The sequence below is a fragment of the Chelonoidis abingdonii genome, chromosome 9 (genome assembly GCF_003597395.2).
Source record: "Chelonoidis abingdonii isolate Lonesome George chromosome 9, CheloAbing_2.0, whole genome shotgun sequence".
In the NCBI taxonomy this organism is placed as follows: Eukaryota; Metazoa; Chordata; order Testudines; family Testudinidae; genus Chelonoidis; species Chelonoidis abingdonii.
Window position 1 is genome coordinate 66,791,594 of NC_133777.1, and position 13,479 is coordinate 66,805,072.

Below are 13,479 nucleotides of genomic sequence, written 5' to 3' on the forward strand. Positions count from 1 at the left end.
GGCTATATGCACCCCTTTCCTGACTCTCCTTAAAGGAATAAGGGGTCTGTGCTTCTTCCCTTTGGTAAAGCTCTAATCAGCTTCAGTAGTTTATGTGGGAAATTGTGGTGGGGTGCACCTAGCCTTTGCAGCACGCTACAGGATGCCCCACAGTTCTACTTCCCCCACCCCAGGAAGCACCAAAGTGATAGGAAAGGAGCAGCAAAAGTGGGTGCTCCAGCCCAGCCCTGCCTAGAGAGACCACACAGAGGCAGCCAATCAGAGCCCAGCAGGCTCAGATAAAAGGAGCTGCAGAAAGGTCAGTAGATCAGTTTCTTCTGGGACCAGAGGAGAGAAGAAAGGGGCTCCTCTATGGCCTAGAGGTAGAGAAGAACCTGATGATCCTGGCACTGATATAGATCTGGAGGTAAAAGTAGTCTGGTAGGGAGAGGCCTGGGAAAGGAGCAACAATGAATTGGAGTAACAAGTACATGGCTACTGACTATAGGGCCCTTAGTTTGGTATCTGGAGTAGTGGGAGGGTCTGGGTTCCAGTGCCACCCCCAGGTGAAGTGTCATAAACCCCAGGGAAGGGACAGGGCTTAGTTGGGAACCCAACCAAAGGGCTGAATTTAAAGGGCCCAGAACTGGAGCTGAAGACCCTAGCGAGGGCAAATATTCTGTCCATTTATTGGACTCTTTTTAATGTCCCAGAAGGCGTGCCTGGGAACTTTGTGATTTGACTGTAGGGCCAAACCACTGAAGAACTCACCAAGGTTGGTTAGCAATCTATAGGGGACCCCAGGAGTGGGGAAAGGACTGAAGTACAGCACCCAGCCACAAGGAGGTGCTCAAGAAGTAAGTGCCACCCATCATAGAAGAATTTGCTTCTAGTACAAGGTTTGATAAATAAAGCTATTAATTTGAAATCAGAAATGTGAACATCAATATGTTCTGTACTGATACGTCAGTTGTATACTATAAATATCAATAACAGTGTTGTTGAAACAATGTCATTTATTATGTTGTGCTCAATACTCAGAGGCTGGTATCTTTATACTGGTCACTTGGGCCCCAGCCTCTTCACCACCAGGCTCTGACCTGCTGCTTGCACAAGGGGCCAAGAATAGGTGTGGCTTAAAGCCATTCCAGCCCCTTTACTTCACGCAGGCATCTCCACCTTGCCAACCAGGAGGTTTAACATTGGTTTCAATAGGATCAGGAACTGGCTCAGTGTCTGCTAGTAAAAGCAGTGAGTTCAAATCCTGTTGTAGACATAACTTTATTCATAGCCCTTCATGTCTTTTTTCTTCTGTGTCAAATGTTTTGCTGCATTTTCAACCATTCCTTCTGCTATCCAAACATATTTTGCATTTAAACAATTTAAAATAAACTCATTGCTGAAGAAGCAAAATAAACACACACTGTCAGGCTTTTACCCAGCATTTGACCCCACACAATGGTCCACCCTTTGATTAATACAGGAATCTCCCTATGCTGAGAAAATTCCTAGGTTACCAGTTCAGCTAGCTTTATGGCCCTTTTAGATCAGTAGAGCCATTGTAAGAGGGCCAGCAGCAATCCACACTCCTAACTTGATCTCTCTTCTAACAGCCATTGAACAACTGTGGTCCTGCCTGACCTCTGTATTTCATGTCTATAGACAGGTCTTACCCTACCTCTGTTTTTTACACAAATTACAATCCTCTTTTATGATCCATTTCCCAACCTCTGCATCTCTTGGCCTCTCCTGCACCTGCAGGTTTGACAAGATTCTCAGATTCCCCTCTGTACCTCCAGATCCCTGTCCCCAAGCACTTACATGTTTGTCTAGACCTACCCAAATAATTCTTGGCATCTCTTTACTGTTATCATTTTTGACTTGAGTGGTTAGTCAAAGTTTGGGTCTCTGCAGGTGCTCTGGTGAGGGGCAGAAATTGATGATGGAGCCTGTCTCCCCCCCCTCTTTTTGGTGCAATCTTGTTTATGAACAAAGAATGGACAAATTCCTGTTTCTCTGAACATAGTAGGAATGTCCAAATAGCAGGAGACTGCTCTTTTGTTCGCTGTTCCAAGCCTATCTTTACAAACAACACTCTGCCCCACAGAAATCTTTCTGTCTGCTTTATTTCAGGGCCACGTTACTGTTCTTGCAGGCTGTGTCTGCTTCTGAGGCTACGTCTACACTACAGGATAAATTCGAATTAGCTTAAACCGATTTTATAAAACAGATATTATAAAGTCGATTGTGCGCGTCCACACTAGGCACATTAATTCGGTGGTGTGCGTCCATGGTCCGAGACTAGCATCGATTTCTGGAGCAGTGCACTGTGGGTAGCTACTGTAAAATAATGAGGCCAATAATGTCGATTTCCGTCCACACTAACACTATTCCGATATAGTAATATCGATTTTAGCATTACTCCTCTCGTTTTGTAGGAGTACAGAAATTGATTTAAAGAGCCCTTTAAATCGATATAAAGAGCAGTGTAGTGTGGACGGGTGCAGTGTTAAATCGATTTAACGCTGTTAAAATCGATTTAACAGCGTAGTGTAGACCAGGCCTGACTCTCTTCCTTCTCTCTCCTGGTACTGTCTGTCCCACCCACCTAAACATACACCACTAGTGGAAACTTAACTCAGGGAAAACTTCTCTGCCTGAATCATTAGAGTTTCTGAGTGGCCATGGGTGTTCCTGTGTCTTGGAGCCTGCCATTTTTTTCTTACTTTTAACCTAAATGAATGGTGTTTGTTAAACTCATCCATTTTAAGGGGTTTGAACCCAATCTAGAACATTGCCAAATGTTTGACTATTTTTCTAGAGATAAGCATTTGCATTCAGTGCAGCTTTTTACCAATGACTTTTCTAGCAATCCATTTTTCAGCATGGGAGGCAAGGCCATCACCCTTTGGATGGTATTTTCTTTGTTTAAAACTACAGTAATTCAAAGTAACGTTATGTTTACTTATGTAGTCACTGCTTTGCCTGTGAACTAGGAAAGTAATCGGGGAGAGAGAGATTTTTGCCATTGACCATCTGTCCATTAATAGTAGCTTTTTTTTCTTTCCTGACTCTAAGCATTTTTGAAATTCAACAGTACTTTCAAAGTAATTAAGCTGATGGTGTAGGCAAGAAGGAAGCCAAGTGGTGGCACAGGTCTATGGAGACACAGGCCTCAACTTTCTTATGAGCTGATCGCTCCTGATTGTGAAGATTTTCTAGGAGACTGTTTATTCCTTTAGATTTGGTCATATTTCTTTTGGGATGTTGGGAGATTATATCTTCTACATTGTAGACAGCTGCCAAACCATTCTGGGATTGCACAGGGAGGACCAAACATGTAGCTGCAATGGCAACACTTGCTATCTACATTAGCACTACATCAGTGAGGGTTGATGCATGGAGGTCAACGTGGTGGTTAACCTTGCTGAGAGCAGGATTAATGCAAATAGTGAAGCAAATGCCTGTGCACTACAGGCAGTCATGTTGTGTGTAGACCTGAGATGTGCTACAGGCATCTATGCCCAGAATTAGGATAGTGTAATTTTTTTAACACTTGTTGCATAGCTACATGAAAGGTTATAAACAATCAGATGTGTAGACAGTGTTCAGGTCTTGCAAAAGGGGGGGCTGCGCCTTTCACTCTAGTGTATATATTGGTTTTTGGTTTTGTTTTTTTAAATTAGTAACAGACAGATTAGCCCAAGGAGCTAGGGAACACACATTAACTCCAAAATCTTTCTCAGATGATTCAATGATGATATTATTTTTCTAGAGAAGACAAAGCTAGTCACTTTGATAATTAGCAAATGAATGCCAATTGGCCATAAAACCAGGCCTTTTGTAAATAAACGCATGACTGGAAAAGGAGGTGGTCTTTGAGCTATATGCTGGCGCATTTAAGGACAAGAAGAAAACCTTTGTCAGAAACTGGCCTTTCTTCAGAAAGAAAAACTACCAGCTACAGTAGCATTGCAGGGGAGCAAAGAGAAGTTGTAGAAAGTAATTCAAATTCACTGCTGTCATAAGTGGGCGCAACTCCATTGAAGTCAAGGGAGTTGTTCTTTCCTATGCCAGTCATGAATTTACCCCAGGAAGTCATCCTTCTATAAGCTTTATCATGTTCTTCAGTTTTCTCAGGCCTAAAAAATAGGATTAATGGGAAACCTGTACACAACTAATTGACACTTCAGAAAGCAGAAATAGATCTTTGAAGAACAAAACTTACTTTCAATTTGAATGAAAGAATACAACATTATTAGTGTGGCGGATTGGGAAAGTATGGGCCAGTAGCTGCAAGTGTGGCAAAACAAAACAAAAAAAAGTAGCTCTATAAAAAGTGAGGTGGGAGGAGATCAACTTTGTTTTGGGACAATGAAATGATGACGCTGACAGATCTTAGTTCCATTTGACTTTCAGACAGAATACTTGTTTCCCCTAAGAGTGATAACTACTCAGCAGGAAATAAATCGATCTTGCTCACTCCTGCTGTAAATGTGGATGAACCAAAAATGCTTTTGGAAAAGATAGCAGCTAAGTTAAAGTGAATCCTTTGGAAATGCAGTAAATTGACTCCAATATTTCAGCCTTTAACTGCATGTATGTTGGATTCAGTGGGGTCATCCAAGGTCAGTTTTTACAAAAACAACTGAATGGAAAGAGTGAGTGTATAATGTTTCAGTCTATGGTCAGATTAACGGTCACTTTATGTTTGTTTAAGATATGATTCTCTCTGACTTTAATTTGTCTTTACTCGGTTGAATCTGGTAATATTTTGTAAAATGCAGAGGGAGAGGACTGGGGTAAACTATTAAACTGTTGTTATCTCCAGAAATAATTTTATCTGTACTTTTTAAAACCACTTAAAGTAATATCTTTTTGTTGAACATATTTGAGTTTCATCTTTAGTTAGGTTTCTTTGTATTCAGAACATGCTATTAATATAATTTGTTCAGGAAAAGTGGAGGAGAAAAATAAAAATGTGTTTAAAAAAACAAAAACAAAGTCACACATAGGATTATGAGTTTCAAAGTAAAAACCAGGTTCTTTCCAAACGTTTTCTTTAATTCTGACCGTATAAGCTTTTACTGAGATGACTTTTTCCCCCTCCCTCCTAATATGGCAAAAATCTGAGTGTCTAGATATTTATGGATGAGCTTTTTTAATATTGTTATTTCTTCTTTTACTTCAGAAAGGTGATAGGAGTTAATTTATCTATAGTTAAATTGGTAGAAAACCGTTAAATCAACAAAAATAATAGGAAATTGTTAGGGTGACCACCTGTCCCTTATTGTAAGGGAAATCCTCTCTTGGTTTCCTTATTTCACTGATTTTTATTGCATGAGTAAGGGAAGGCTGAATCAAACCTCTGCAGAGCAGCACTAAGCAATGTAACTGTTGATTTAAACCTTGTTTTCAGTGTAGAATTCAGCCTGAAGAAACCTAGTTTTTTTAACAAAACCTAACCACAAAGCTTAAACAAAAAAAATTCTTTTGTGTCATGCTAAGACTGCAGGGATTGCACATCTGAAATAAAAAGCATGGATATGGTCTCTTGTTTGAGACTCTGCCTGTTACTTCTGAATATATAATATCACATTTTATCTCCACCCCAGGCCTCTGTTTTTCCACTTCTAACAGAGATAAAGGAATGCTAGGAAGAATTTAGAAAACTTCTGGAAAGGAGAAGGTTCACTGATGAACAAAGTAAACAGCTAATGCTTGCCACATATGGGCACTTATTTTATTTTATTGCAAATGGTCATTGAGTACTGTACACAGGGGGAGGGGTGGGGCTTTGAAATATGGCATCTTCTGGCAGGGTCAAGCAGTTTTAAGCTGGAGGCCTTATAGTTACCAGAGCTCTAGAAATTTCCATTCAGGCTCAGCAGCCTATAAATCAGGAGTTGGCAACCTTTGGCACGCAGTTTGCCAGGGTAAGCACCCTGGCGAGCCGGGCCAGTTTGTTTACCTGCTGCGTCCGCAGGTTCGGTTGATCGTGGCTCCCGCTGGCTGCGGTTCACCGTCCCAGACCAATGGGGGTGGCGGGAAACGCTGTGGGCTGAGAGAGGTACTGGCCACTGCTTCCCACCAGCCCCCATTGGCCGCAATCATTTTTTCTCATCTGCCAAAAGAGTTTCCGGACTACAGCAGATATTTCATTTTGTTACCTCAACATTTCCATTATCCAACGCTATGTCCCCACAAGATGTTTAAGTACATACCTGTTGTTGACAGGATCTTAAAGTTTTCCAGCTGTTGGAAGTTACTTATGTCGATTTGGTGAGGATTGCCCAGCTGCAATTTTTAAGGATGATGAAGATGGGGATGATGAAGAGAGATTTACAGTGACTGAATACTTCTTATTTTTTCATCATGTTCTTAAAACTTATTTTTTATGATACAGTCTTAAAATTTAGAACAATCTGGTCATGTATGTGCTGGAGTCTGACATAACTTACTCTTCAATGAATGCATTATAACAAAGGATCGATGCCAAATTCTTTAGTCATAAATATAAATCTTATCTAAAAATACATAATGGTAAAGCAGAAAAAAATGGAAATGGATTTCATTCTGTGGTATATATTACCGAGGTACTTCATATTTTGATTTCAGTGAACAAAACCACCTTAATCTGATTCAGCCACTTTCTCAGAAAAAATGCTGACTTTTTTTCAGGAAATTTGGAAGTGTTATTGAAGAGTTGAAACTTGACAAAAGGCTTGATGTGGATTGTTTGTACAAGGAATGTTGTGCACGGAGAGATGAGTGGAGTGTGTGTGCATGCTTCAGGAGTCTGATTGTATTAGAGCATCAGACCATTTCCTATATTCAAATTCTCGTTCTCCCAGTTTCTTAACTTGCAGAACTTACGTCCATTTTTACTTCAAATGCAGTAGTAGAAAAAATATTTTCCCTGCATGAACAGACTTGGGCAGATTGAAGAAACCTGCTAAATATTGAGTCTGTTAAGGCTGAGCTTTAAATTAAAGTTAACTTCAATTGTGTGTGTGTATATAGAAATGTTTTATTGATTTCAGAAAACAAAGGTGTTAAACTGATAAGTACCATTTTAAACGTTAAATTGAAGCTTATGATAATTGCATTGCATAGATGAGGGCAGTAGAAATGTACATGTGAGAGAAAAATACATGATATGCTAAGGGAAATGGTGTGTCCCTGAAATTTCTGTTAAAATAAAGCATGGTCCCTTACATTTCATGTGGTTTCCCCTTATCTCTATCCAACAGACATGGTCACCCTAGAATTTGTACAGATACAATCATCCACCAGACTTATCTGATTTAGTTCCAAGAACACAATTTGTCAAAGGAGAGAAAATATAGTGTTTGCTGTAGAGCTCAAGATAACTGCTCCAGTCTTTCAGCTGGAGTGTAGGACTGCTCCAGTCTTTCAGTCGGTCCTTTTTGGGACTGTTACTGTAATTCATTTGCGCATAGTTATGTATAAAGTAAAACCGAGCATCTATAAGTAATGTAGATGCATGTAAACCTCTGAACAGAAATTTCTATGCAGATGAAAAGCTGACTTAATGTTTTGTTGTTGCACTGACACATACGTAAACATTTGTGTGGCTAGCAGTCTGAAACGTGCCAGTGTTCTAACAGCTGAGGCCCTGCACCTGCTGGAGAAGTAAGAGATACAAAGAATTGTGTGTGTAGATCAAGAGAGATACTTACATAGGTGTTTGGGCAGGAATCTGGAGGTATAGAGGGGAATCTGGGATTGTAATAGGATCTGGAGGTGCAGGAATGGCCAGGTGGTACAGAGGATGGGAAATGGGACATGGAAGATCATAATTTTGTGTGGAGAACAAAGGGAGGGAATGTAAGACCTCTGGACATGAAATGCAGGAGTCAGGCTGGAACACAGTTGTTCACGGGCTTTTGGAAGAGGGATCAAGTTAGGATTCAGGACTCCTTGCAGACCTCTTTATGTTAGCTGTGCTGGTGTAAAAGGGCCACAAAGCCAACTGAACTGGAAACCTAGGACTTCTCTCAGCATAAGGAAATTCCTGTATGAATCACAAAGGGGGGATAATTGTGTGGAGTCACTTGCAGGATAAAAGCCTAATACTATGTTATATTTTTGCTGCTTTAGCAATGAGTTTTTAAAATGTTTTGTTTTTAAATGCAGAATATTTTTGCATAGCAAAATTAATTGTTGAAAATGCAGCAAAACGTTTAACAGAAGAAAGACATGAAGAGCTATGAATGAAATTGCATCTACAACAATATCTGAACTCATTATTTTTAGTGGCAGACGCACAGCCAACTCCTGATTCCTACTGAAGCCAATGTTAAATCTCCCAATTAGCCAAATCCTGAAGACTTTGCTCAGTATATACTCACCAGTCCTCACTCAGGCAAAATTCCCAGTTAAATCAAAGTAAAATGTAGGGACTTTGAGAGTTGGACTCACTGATTTCAGTCAGAGAAGATTGAGCTATTTAACCTAGTGGTTAATATCCATGAAAATTTGTCACTTTTGCCATCAGAAGGCGCAGGGCTGGTGCTTCCACAGGTGACCCTAGGCAGTCGCCTAGGGTGGCAAGATTTGGGGGGCAGCATTTTGCCGCCCTCAGCGGAAATTCGGCGGTGGGGGGTCCTTCCGCTCTGGGTCTTCAGCGGAAATTCGGCGGTGGGTCCTTCACTCACTCCGGAACCCTGCCCCGAAGTGCCCTTGCTGCTGAATGCTCAGAGGAGTAGCACTGCCACCTAGGGCAGCAAAAACTGTGGCACCGCTCCTGAGAAGGAGCCTATATTCAATACATTAAATTAAAACATATAAACATTAGAAAAACTATTTTATCTTGAAAATAAGTACTACAAAGTTTGAACAAAATGTGTTCCCAAGCTGTATGAGTATGAACACTTTTTAAAATAAGGATTATACTTAATTTAATCTGTCATATGCCTCTTCAGTAAGTGAGATGAAAAGAACAAGATTTTTCTTACATTTTAGCTATAAGGGTCTCCCTACATGAGGCACCTTTTGAGGTGAACTGTATGTTTACAACATTTGAGTGAGGTGGACTGTATATTCACAACACACAGAGATCCTTCACTGTTGTATGTAACCCGAGACAATGCTTTCATACTATGAAACAGAAAAGAACTTTGTGTGTCATGGGGAAAGGGGTTGGTATTTTTGCATACATTTACTGATCCTCAGATTCAGTCTTGAATAGATAGTAACAGTTGTGCTCTTATTAAATTTGTCTCAATTCACTCCTTAACTCTGTTCTTCTGAATGTCTTGTAGCAACTTTTGGAGTTAGATAATCAAGCCAGCAAGTAATTGTCCTTGTTAACTTTATCTAAGAAAGAGTTAACTTCCAAGCTGTGCGGTTCACTTAACTTCACTTTCATGCTTTTGTTTTAGTTGGAAGAAAGCCTTGCCTATTGCTCCCATGGAACAATGATTTGGTAAATCTTTGACGGCAGTAAAACTAATGTTTGTTTAATCTTTTAAATCATATAGTTCACCTGGCTTTGGATGAGACTTCAGGTGTTGTCTTTCAGGTTTCTGGGACTCCTTTTTTGAAGCACAAAGGGGAAAGTTTTTAATTTTAGGACATCGCAATACTTAATAGTGATCTGTAAGTGAAGACAAATAGGTAGACTATTTTACCATTATTAATCACCAGTGCTGTTAATAAAAGTAATATTAAGCAGCATTACATTAGACTACAGAACAATACATTAAAACAGGGGTGGCCAAATTTTTTGGCCCATTGGCCATATCTGGGTGGAGCAATTGTATGCAAGGCCATGAATGTAGGGCTGGGGCAGGGTGCTGGGGTGCGGGAGGGAGTGCGGGGCATGGGAGGGGGTACAGTGTACAGGAAGGATCTCAGAGCAAGGCGGTGTGCAGGAGGGGTTCAGGGTGTAGGCTCCGGCCCAGCACCGCTTACCTTGAGTGGCTCCAGGGTGGCAGTGGCATGCAGTGGGGCTAAGGCAGGCTTCCTGCCTGCCATGGCCCCGCGCTGCTCCCAGAAGTTGCCAGCATGTCCAGCAGTGGCTCCTAGGGGTGTGGTGGGCAGGGCCAGCTTTAGGAAGTGTGGGGCCCAATTCGAACATTTTTGGTGAAGCCCGGCAGGCGTGACTTTATTAAAAAAAAATAAAAAAGCCTTTCATTTCTTAGCAACCAGTTCCCTATAAAAAATTCTGGTTTAAGGGATGTGCCACAGTATGTATTTTTTGTACCAATAGAGTTACCATACATCTGTATTTTCCCAGGAGGATTTTTTAAAATTTAAAAATTCCTCCCAGATGGCGATTTGAGAACCAAAAAGCCTGACATGTCCGGGAAAATACGGATGTATGTTAACCCTACCTAAAGTTGTTTTGTAAGAAGATGGGCCTGAACTAGAAATGAGCTCCGTTTCATATGTGTGGGTCTGCACCACTCCCTGGGGGTGTGCTAGGGTGACCAGATGTCCCAGTTTTATAGGGATAGTCCCGATTTTTGGGCCTTTTCTTATATAGGGTCCTGTTACCCTCCACCTCATCCCAATTTTTCACATTTGCTGTCTGGTCACCCTAGAGTATGCACATGTGTGGGTCCCAGCTGCTCTCTGCCCCCCTCATTGAAGCAGGTGTGCAGGGTTACTGCCCTAGAAACTTCATGGCACCAGTGGACATAGGGCTGGCTGGAGGCAGGGCAGGGGCTGACTGGAGGTAGAGTCTGGCTGCAGGCAGGGCAAGGGGTGTGGGGCTGGCTGGAGATGGGGGGGTGTGGTGGGGTGGCTGGCTTCAGGCAGGGCTGCAGAGGGGTATGGCATGGGTTGGCAGGGCTGGAGACAGAGGAGTGCGGGATTGGCTGGTTTCAGGCAGGGAGGTGCAGCAGGCGTGGGCTGGCTGCAGGCAGGGCAGGGGGTGCAGGGCTGGTGCGGGCAGGGGTGTGTGTGGGGCTGGCTGGCTTCAGGCAGGGCCGCAGGGGGTGCGGCAGTGGTGGGCTGGAGACAGGACAGGGGGTGTGGCAGGGGCTGGCTGTGGGCAGGGGGTGTGGGGCTGGTTGGAGATGGCGTGGCTGCAGGCAGGGGGTGCAGGGCTGGCTGCGGGCAGGGAAGGGGGTGCAGGGCTGGTGTGGGCAGGGGGTGTGGGTACAAGGGGTACAGCCCACCCTGTACGGTAAGTGCCCCCTCCTCCCCCCCCCTTCCCCACCGGGGTAGCAGCAGCCCAGCACTCGGGAGCTATTTAAAGGGCCTGGGGCTTCCCTGCTTCCACTGCTCTGGCCCTGTAAATAGCCACTGGAGCCCTGGGGAAACAGCGGGACTCTGGGGGCTATTTAAAGGACCGGGGCGGCAGAGGCAGCTGGAGCCCCCCTGCTACCCCAGGGCTCTATGGGCTATTTAAAGGGCCCAGGGCTCCCCTGCTTCTACCGCCCCAGTCCTTTAAATAGCTGAGGGAGCCGTGGGGAAGTGGTGGGGCTCCAGCAGCTATTTAAAGGGCTGGGGTGGTAGAAGCAACAGGAGCCCCAGCCTTTTTAAATAGCCCCCAGAGCCCCGCAGCCCTATCCCAGGGCTCCAGCAGTGGGGCTCTGGTGGCAATTTAAAGGGCCTGGGGCTCCAGCCCCTGCTGGGAGCCCCAGGCCCTTTAAATTGCCCCCTGAGGAAGCCGGGCCACCCTGGTACAGCACACTGGCTCTTGCCGGTACACCATACTGGGGCTTGGGCGCAGGACCCTCTTAGGGGCAGGGCCCGATTCAGGGGAATTGGTTGAATTGGCCTAAAGCTGGCCCTGGTGGTGAGGCAGGTGGCTCTGCCGCACACTGCCCTCGCCTGCGGGTACCACCCCCAGAGCTCCCATTGGCTGCAGTTCCCCATGCCTGGCCAATGGGAGCTGCGGGGTGGGAGGGCTGTGCCTGCAGGCGAGGGCAGTGCACAGATCCCTCTGCCCCATCTCTAGGGGCAGCAGGGAAGTGGTGCCGGATGCTTCCAGGAGTGGCATGGGGCCAGGGGAGGAAGGGAGCCTGCCTTAGCCCCGCTTCACCACGGGGCTGGCAATTCCATAGGCTGGATTGAAAGCCCTGACAGGCCATATCCAGTCCATGGGCCATAGTTTGCCCTCCCCTGCATTAGAAGCAAGAAGACGACCAAGGACAGGGTAGGTCAATTATTGAATGAGGGGGGGAAATAGTAACAGAAAATGTAGAAACAGCAGAGGTGCTTAATGACTTCTTTGTTTTGGTTTTCACTGAGAAAGTTGGTGGTGATTGGCGGGGCCGGCTCTAGCAATTTCACCGCCCCAAGCACGGCGGCATGCTGCGGGGGATGCTCTGCCGCTCACCGGTCCTGCAGCTCCAGTGGACCTCTCGCAGGGACAGAGTAGTTATCAGTGATTCACAGTCATGCTGGAAGGACATAACGAGTGGGGTCCCACAGGGATCAGTTCTGGGTTCGGTTCTGTTCAATATCTTCATCAATGATCTAGAAAATGGTACAGAGAGTACACTTATAAAGTTTGAGGACATACCAAGCTGGGAGGGGTTGCAAGTGCTTTGGAGGATAGGATTAAAATTCAAAATGGTCTGGACAAACTGGAGAAATGGTCTGAAGTAAATAGGATGAAATTCAATAAGGACAAATGCTAAGTACTCTACTTAGGAAAGCACAATCAGTTGCACACATACAAAATGGGAAATGACTGCCTAGAAGGAGTACTGGGTGTCAGAGTGGACCACAAGCTAAATATGAATCAATAATGTAATGCTGTTGCAAAAAAAGTGAACATCATTCTGGGATGTATAAGCAGGAGTGTGGTAAGCAAGATAGGAGAGTAATTCTTCCACTCTACTCGGTGCTGATTAGACCTCAACTGGAGTATTGTGTCCAGTTCTGGGCGCCATGTTTCAGGAAGGATGTGGACAAATTGGAGATAGTCCAGAGAAGAGCAACAAAAATTATTAAAGGTCTAGAAAACATGACCTTTGAGGGAAGATAGAAAAAATTGGGTTTGTTTAGTCTGGAAAAGAGGAGACTGAGGAGGGACATAACTGTTTTCAAATACGTAAAAGGTTGTTACAAGGAGGAGGGAGAAAAATTGTTTTTCTCAACCTCTGAGGATAGGGCAAGAAGCAATGGGCTTAAATTGCAGCAAGGGAGGTTTAGGTTGGACATAAGGAAAAACTGCCTAACTGTCAGAGTGGTTAAGCATTCACTGAAATAAATTGCCTAGGGAGGTTGTGAAATCTCCATCATTGGAGATTTTTAAGAGCAGTTAGACAAACACCCATCAGGGATGGTCTAGATAATACTTAGTCCTGCTATGAGCGCAGGGGACTGGACTGGATGACCCCTCGAGGTCCCTTCCAATCCTATGATTCTATGATCTCAAATACCCAACTTTTTCCCTTGGCAAGTTCCTAAATGACATCGGTGGGATAGGTACAGAGGTGAAAGTAAGCCAGTACGGCGTACTGGGGTGGATCAGCTTCCTCTGGCTGAAATTTAAAGGGCCTGGGGCTCCCAGCA